The sequence below is a fragment of the Triticum dicoccoides genome, chromosome 1A, assembly GCF_002162155.2.
Source record: "Triticum dicoccoides isolate Atlit2015 ecotype Zavitan chromosome 1A, WEW_v2.0, whole genome shotgun sequence".
Lineage (NCBI taxonomy): Eukaryota > Viridiplantae > Streptophyta > Magnoliopsida > Poales > Poaceae > Triticum > Triticum dicoccoides.
Genome location: NC_041380.1, coordinates 133,643,544 through 133,651,741, shown reverse-complemented (window position 1 = coordinate 133,651,741; position 8,198 = coordinate 133,643,544). Strand labels below are relative to the sequence as shown.

General features: G+C 43.6%; 1 pseudogene; it reads left to right on the top strand.

The window, feature by feature from the left end:
• LOC119352120 overlaps nucleotides 1-4,719 on the top strand; it is a 9,970-nt pseudogene extending 5,251 nt beyond the window's left edge.
• Nucleotides 4,720-8,198: the final 3,479 nt, after the last annotated feature.

Here is an 8,198-nt window from a genome sequence, read left to right as displayed (position 1 = left end):
CCCCCGACTTATGTCATGGCATAATCTTTTGTCCCGTCTGGATGCGATTAGCCTGATAGAAGGGCGGGATGTGTTTCGCTGGAACCTTACTACATCAGGGTCTTTCACCGTAGACTCTATGTATTGTGCGCTCACGCATTCTGAGGTACCGGTGAGTAATAATAAGAAAATTTGGCGGTCGAAGATACCACTAAAAGTAAAAGTCTTCATGTGGTATCTTCGTAGGGGAGTTGTTCTAACCAAAGACAACCTCGCACGGCGCAATTGGTAAGGGAGTAAGAAGTGTTGTTTTTGTACTCATGATGAGACCATCAGACACCTCTTTTTCCAATGCAACTTTGCACGTTCTACGTGGTCAGTCATCCAAATAGCGTCAAGTTTATATCTGCCCACAAGTGTTGCCAATATTTTTGGTCATTGGTTGGACGGTATTTCAAATAGGTTCAAAACGCTATTAAGGGTGGGAGCGTATGCCTTACTATGGTTGCTTTGGCTATGTAGAAATGATTTTGTTTTTAATGACAAAAATGCTTCTCCTTTGCAGGCTATTTTCCGTTGTACGCACTCGCTTCGTATGTGGTCTATGCTACAACGAGCGGAGGTCCAACCGTTGTTCAAGGAGGTGTGTACGCGGTTGGAGCAGGTGGCTACAGAGGTTTTTACCCAACATGGGTGGCAGCATAACCTCCGGATCAGTCCATCTCACCTTTCGACATAGGCACAGTGTTGGTCTATAGGACTCTACTATTGCCGATTTGTCGGTTTTTGTTTTCTTCTGGTTGTCAGACTTTTGGTGTTCGGCTGTGTGCATCCTAATTATGTAGAGGCCTGGTGTTGCTTATAATACTTTGTATCCACTTGATGCTACATTTTTGAGTTAATAAAATTGCCCTTTATCAGAAGAAAAACAATTATATTGTCCCCGGTCTCATATCATGGCTATTGAATGAAACATGACAAAATCGAGTCTAGATAACAAGTAAGTGCAATGCAGAATGCACATCCAATCCCAGTGACAACTATTCGTTTATCCTCACATAGTTTTCACTAACCAAGGAGAAGAATTTACCCAGCAACGAGCCAACGACCAGCCAAACTGACCTGAAATCCTGAACTGAACACTGGTTTGATCCTACAAGGTGGTCGCCTCCAAGGAGAACTCTGGGAGGTTGCTCTGCTTTAAACCACTTATCCCAGTTCCACCCGTCGGTCTTCATGCTCAATGTGCACCAGGTACCGTGGTTGACAAAAAGACATATTAAAGTGATCCTTTAATCTCTATGTACAAATGGCGAATGTTGTACTACTCATTTACCTTCAAACATCCATTTATACTACTGTACTACCCCAAGAACATGTTCATATGCTACTGTACAATGATTAGAAAGTCAATATAATCCTGGGAAACAACTATCTTGAGGGAACAGTACAATATGTCACCAAAAACGCACAGTTGATTCAGGAGGCTAGTCGTATATGTGGTATTATGTGCTCCACTATGTACTGCACGTTTTGCAAATAGAAACACCCCTGCTCCGCTGCCAGCAACTGTAGCAACATCGCCTTGATCTACCTAGGGTTAAACCTTGGCCAGCAGGGCCTCGTCAACACCGTTGTGGCCGCTGTGACAGATTCTATGCTTTTCACATCTGTAGTGAAGTCGCTGTATGTGCAACATACTCTTCAGTTAGCTTGAAATAGTTCTGCCGCAACTACCTGGTGTCTGCCGCTATTTTGTTACTTTTGTTCCTCCTTGTAACCAAATCTGGTAGTAACATGCATGTTTCATTTCATTTTTCTAATGATGAAGGTATCAATTTTCTTTTTTGAAAAGGAGGAATACCTTCGACATCTGCATTTCTTGATACACACAGTCATATTATTAAAGATGCAAGGGTTTTTTTACATCTGTGTCCCTAACTCAAACGCACTACTCAGATTTGCCCCTAATTTCGAAGCTTGCTCAAATTTATCCTTCTGTCGTTAAATGACCTTATAGAAATGCCTTTCTGCTCCGTTTCCGTCCGATCAAAGGGGTTTGACCGTGTACTGCCCATTTATTGAACATTTTTGTCCCTGCCTCCATGTGTCACTTACATGTGGGCCCCAAACAAAATAGAGAAATATAAAAAGAAAAGGAAAAAATCCCTTCCACCTCACGACCTCTCTATCTCTCTCACCTCCGGCGAGTGCCGGCTCCCCTGGACCGTGCGCTGCCGCCGCTAGCTCCCACGCGCTGCCGCCATCCCATCCAGTATATGTGAAGGTCATGGCATGTATGCAGGTTTGCACCCCGCCCAAGCCCATCTGAACTCCTTCCCTTGCCCCACACGCTTAACGGTCATCATCGCTCGCGAGCGTCAGTGCCACATTCATGTCCGCCCAGAGAGGATATGATCGACCTCTCACTGGCGCCGGCATTGAAGAGGTGCGCCAGCAGAGAGAACAGCCCGCACCTTGACCATCGGCGAGACCCGTGCCCATTACATGCATGGACATGTTGCATGACAAGGAGCGGGAGGCGCATGCCGTCAAACAAAACACTCCCTCTGTTCCTAAATATTTGTCTTTTTAGATATTTCAAATGGACTACCACATACGGATGTATATAGACATATTTTAGAATGTAGATTCACTCATTTTGCTTTGTATTTAGTCACTTGTTGAAATCTCTAAAAAGAAAAATATTTAGAAACAGATGGAGTAGAAACCATTCCATGCATATCCATCATGCATTTATCGATATATTAATAACTAGCAAAAGGGCCCATGCGTTACAACGGGGTTCAAATCAAGCTACTGAGATCATATAATATATAGCCCACCTTGATTATTCAAAATCAAATAAAACTGACCGCTGGCACATAACAATTGTTCATGCTAATATAATACATTTAGTTGATGGCTTACATGAGACAAGCTTTAGAGACAACAGTTTATTCCAAAAATCTTAGTTTAAATTGAGCATTTGAAACTTTCATTATTCATCGCATAAATACAAATTGTGACTCTGTTTTTGTTTGGGATTTTCATTTTAGACCAACAATACATTAACCATTAAATTAGAATTTGTTCTTCTGAAATTAGTATGACATGTGACTGCTCCAGCAGAATACATAAACCAATTTAATTTAAATAACACAACAAACAATTACAAAAAACAGGTGCGCTGCTTAGCCATGTAATCTACGATCTGCCTTGAGCTGCACTGCAAATATCTAGTATGCATGTCCTGAAACAAAGCATCATTAATAAACTTTAGTATCTTGGATGGAAAATTATGGAGGTATATACAATAAAGTAAGTTCAGTACTGACTTTAGAGCAACAATCTGGACAGCTTCAGTTGTTTCAATTAAATTTTGGAACGATAACTTTACTTCCTAAGAAAACAAATGTTGTTCGTATCGAGCAGATCAGGCCTATCTGTCTTCTTAATGTAAGTTTTAAAATTTTCACCAAGGTCGGGACGAACAGGCTTACGCAGATTGCGCACTCTGTGGTGCACCCATCCCAAACTGCCTTCATGCCGGACAGAAACATCCTAGAAGGGGTTGTGGTCCTGCATGAAACGCTCCATGAAATCCACATGAAAAAACTAGATAGAGTTGTTTTCAAAGTGGACTTTGAGAAAGCGTATGATAAGGTCAAATGGCCTTTCCTTCAACAGGCTTTGCGTATGAAAGGTTTTGATCAAGCCTGGAGAAGCCAAGTAGACTCTTTCACGCAAAAAGGGAGTGTTGGGATTAAAGTGAATGATGACATAGGTCACTACTTCCAAACACACAAAGGACTGAGACAAGGAGATCCGATGTCGCCTATTCTTTTCAACATAGTGGTTGATATGTTGGCAATCCTTATAGGAAGGGCTAAGGAGGCAGGCCAGGTAGGAGGCCTGGTCCCGCACTTAGTTGACGGAGGTGTATCCATCCTGCAGTACGCTGATGATACTATCATCTTCGTGGAGCATGACTTGGCAAAAGCGTGAAACATGAAGATGGTGTTATGCTTATTCGAACAATTGACCGGGTTAAAGATTAACTTCCACAAGAGAGAATTGTTCTGTTTTGGAAGAGCTAATGATGACCAAGATGCGTACAAACAATTGTTCGGGTGTGAGTTGGGGGCTTTACCTTTTACGTATTTAGGTATACCGATTCACCATCGTAAGCTGACCAACAGAGAATGGAAGTGTATTGAGGATCGGTTTGAGAAGAAACTGAGCTGCTGGAAAGGCAAGCTAATGTCATACGGAGGCCGACTAATTCTTATTATCTCGGTCATCACGAGTATGCCCATGTTTCTTCTTTCCTTTTTTGAGATTCCTGTGGGAGTCCGGAAGAGGCTAGACTTCTATCGATCTCGTTTCTTCTGGCAGAGTGATGAGCTAAAACAAAAGTACAGACTTGCTAAATGGGATATAATCTGTAGGCCGAAAGACCAAGGGGGTCTAGGCATTGAAAACATGGAGGTGAAGAACAGATGTCTTCTTAGCAAGTGACTGTTTAAGCTTTTTGTCGAGACGGAGGCCACTTGGGCTCAGATCTTACGTAACAAGTATCTCCACTCTAGAACCTTGTCCTAGGTGACAGTGAGGCCGACTGACTCGCCTTTTTGGAAAGGGTTGATGAGAGTTGGATCGCTCTTTTTTAATAGAACAAGATTCATAGTTGGAAATGGTACCACTACGAGATTCTGGGAGGATACATGGCATGGCTAGGGGAGACGCCCCAAGCACTCCAATATCCGTCTTTGTATAGCATTGCTCAGCGTAGAGACGCTTTTGTTGCAACGGTGTTGCAGTCTACTCCGCTCAACATTCAATTTAGGAGGACGCTAGTAGGGAGCCGTTGGGATGCCTGGCTCAATCTTGTGAGAAGATTAATGGATGTCTAGATGTCTCAACAACCCGATAAGTTGTGCTGGAAACTAACTAAGAATGAAGAGTTTTCGGTTAGATCCATGTACTGGGACGTTATCAACTCTAGCGCGATTCCCCGATCGAAACATGTTTGGAAAGTCAAAGTTCCTTTGAAAATCAAAGTGTTTATGTGGTTTATACATAAACAAGTTAACCTAACCAAGGACAATTTGGCAAAACGCAATTGGATAGGGTCTACAAGATGTAGCTTTTGTGACCAACATGAATCAATCAAACACCTCTTTCTCGATTGCCCTCTAGCAAAAATTATGTGGCGAACGGTTCACATAGCATTTAACATTACTCCTCCGAATTCCATCACCATGTTATTTGGGACGTGGCTTGATGGGATAGATTTTGACACGGCGAGACACATTCGTGTAGGAGTTTGTGCGTTATTATGGGCAATCTGGAATTGCAGAAATGATTTGGTCTTTAACAGAACAACAAAAATTCATTTTTTGCAGGTTATCTTCCGAGCCACTGCGTTGATCCGTATGTGGTTGCTACTCACTCCGACGGAGGCCAGGGAGCGTTTGGTTACTGGATCTACCCGATGAGAGATGGTAGCACGGGATGTTTTCAACCGGCTTGGATGGCGGTCATGTAATATGATAGGCATTTAGTGTTCCTATCTTTTTTTGCCAGCCGGTTGTGGCTTTTCTACCATTGTTTTTGCTCTTCGTAAGTCTTCTTTGGTTTTTGTTCAAGACATGGAGACTTGTATTGGACCTTTTGCTTATTAATAATCTTGGTCGTATGCACCGTTCTGATGCAGAGGCTGGGGTGAACTCCCCTTTTCGAAAAAAACTGACTTTAGAGCCATTTTCTATAACTGGTAGGCTTAGTAGTTGGTAATAAACTCCTTTTTTGTTATAGAAAAGGTATGTAAAACTCCTAAAGTTAGCGAGTGTTGTCAGCTAGCATCATGGCCATCTTTGCTTGCATCCACATGCTACAATGTAGTACGAAATAAATAAATTTTGATGAACTTAGAGTAAATAATGAGTGAACAAATGTGTTAGGCATAATACATAATCAATCAAAAGCATCATGGTCAATGTAAATGTATGAAATTCTGTGTACACATTTTGCATACCATTCTCTTTGTACACATTTTGCATACAATTCTCTTTGTACACATTTTGCATACCATTCTCTGTGTCATCCCGTCTCACCTACACTGTTTTGTACCCTGCCAAAATCTTATCCAGCAAAATTTATCCCATAACAATATCTAGCCCTTTGTTTTTAAATTGCTAAAAACATCAACTCGGCTAAGCCCTCAGTGGTGCTGTTCTGCGTACCAAGAACATGATGGTGTGTGACAACATTCAAAGTCGGTCATTGGGTCGCACAATTGCCTCTGACTCAGAACACAGCAAAGATAAGGAGGCCAGCCACGAAGTTTGCGATGGTGGAACCGTGAGCGTGGTGCTCGGGTTGCCCATGGTGAACATACCTCAACATGCAGATATAGAACTATAAATATCCTGATTTGCTCATCGCTATCATCGACAGTGTCATCGACTATGTTCCAAAGCTAGCAGGTCTCATCTACCACTGCTACAACGGCGACCACGAGCCCGTGGCTACATGCATACTGCATGGCCAGTAGTCCCGCACTACAATCCATCATGCAGTGCTGACCAACAACAGCACATGTGTGAATCGATTAGAGTAGGATCTGAGAGGCGTGATTTACATCCAGAACAAACTCGCCGCCACTTAGATTGAAGTTAGTGATTGGAGTTTGGAGATTTTTGTTGTTGTGTAGCTGAGGGGAGGAGGATTGCTAGTTGTGTGGAATGAACGTGAATCAGATTTTTGATGTTAATTGTGCAGCCAAAAATCCGCCGGCGTTCAAGTCATGCATGAGCAGCAGAAGCACCTTACAGGAAGCTACTTGTGAGCACCGTGCTGTCATGGGCCATCGGCTAGGGCCATGCCCCGCACTCCTCCGGCTTGGAATCTCCTTCCCCAAAGAGAAGGTCCGCCAGATCAAAAACCACTCCTCAGAAGAACCAGTGTCCAGTTGTCGGTCCAGACCAAGGCTTAGGCGGCCAATGATGCTACAACTCCTTTACAAAAATCTACAATATCGTCGACGACTCCAAAGAAATAGCCACCAAGGATGTTGTGGCCGTCTTCGCAGGCCCATCGCCTCGAGGGACTTGAGCAGCCGTCCTTAGCTCGAAGCTCCCCTGCTTGCCGCCACTGCTCGCTGTCGTCTATGCACCACCGCTCTGCCCCCTGCGCCGCGTCTTCATCAGAGGCCCTCCGAGCACCGCCGACAAAGTACCCGACCCCCGCATGTCCGTGGCGATTCCGTGCCCAAGACCCACCTCCTATCTTCTTCCTCATGCACGGCAACAGGCCCTCCCAAATATTTCCTCCATCTGGCCGACGAGCTGGGCACTTCCTTGTCCCTTACCTCTAGCCGCCGCCTCCTCTCCTATTATAATATGTAGCCGTGGTAGGTTGACCTTGATGGATGTCAACTCGGTCCCGTCTCGTGTCCTTGACCAACTGCTTTTTCCTGTTCGTGTGGAGATCTTACATACCAAAATGCTTCCTCCTGATTAATAACAGGAACAACAGAAAACCGGATTAGTAAACGTACGTACCAAAATTCATGGGTGGCATCGCTCCAGACGGAACAGTCGTGCGTGGAGGGCCATATGATCACATGAATACTACCACATCGGATGTAGAAAATAATATAGGTGAAAAAAACTGAAAGCGTAAATTCACGGGAAGAAACATATTGTGACGGTGAACCCACGGAATCAACCTGTGCTTTATTATTAAGGGATAGATTAGCCATGCATGTCATACTACCAAAATCGACATGTCCGAACTATGGATCCATGAATCCAAAAAAAAAAGACAAGCCATCAAAAGATAAGGATTGTCATTTTCAATCTTCTATGCGTACATACATCTATGTAAGAAGGATCATAGTGACAGTCCAATCCACCTAAGTATAATGATATGAATAAAGTTTAATTTAGTAGCACGACGCAGCTATTTAAGCCAGTCGAGTCGCTCCTGGCGCGGCAAGGTGGGACTAAACAACAGTTTTAAACTTGGTGGGCAAGCTGGCTGCGAAGGCTCACGTGTTTACTAAGTTGTTTCCGACGGGAACTCGGCAACACTGTCACCCCTGACATCGTTAGTCCCACCCATCTATGACGAGTTTCAGCTGCATGCAACTCGGCATATACATGCGTTTTTTTGAAACAAAAGTTATGGTTTTAACCGGGGAAGGTGTGTGT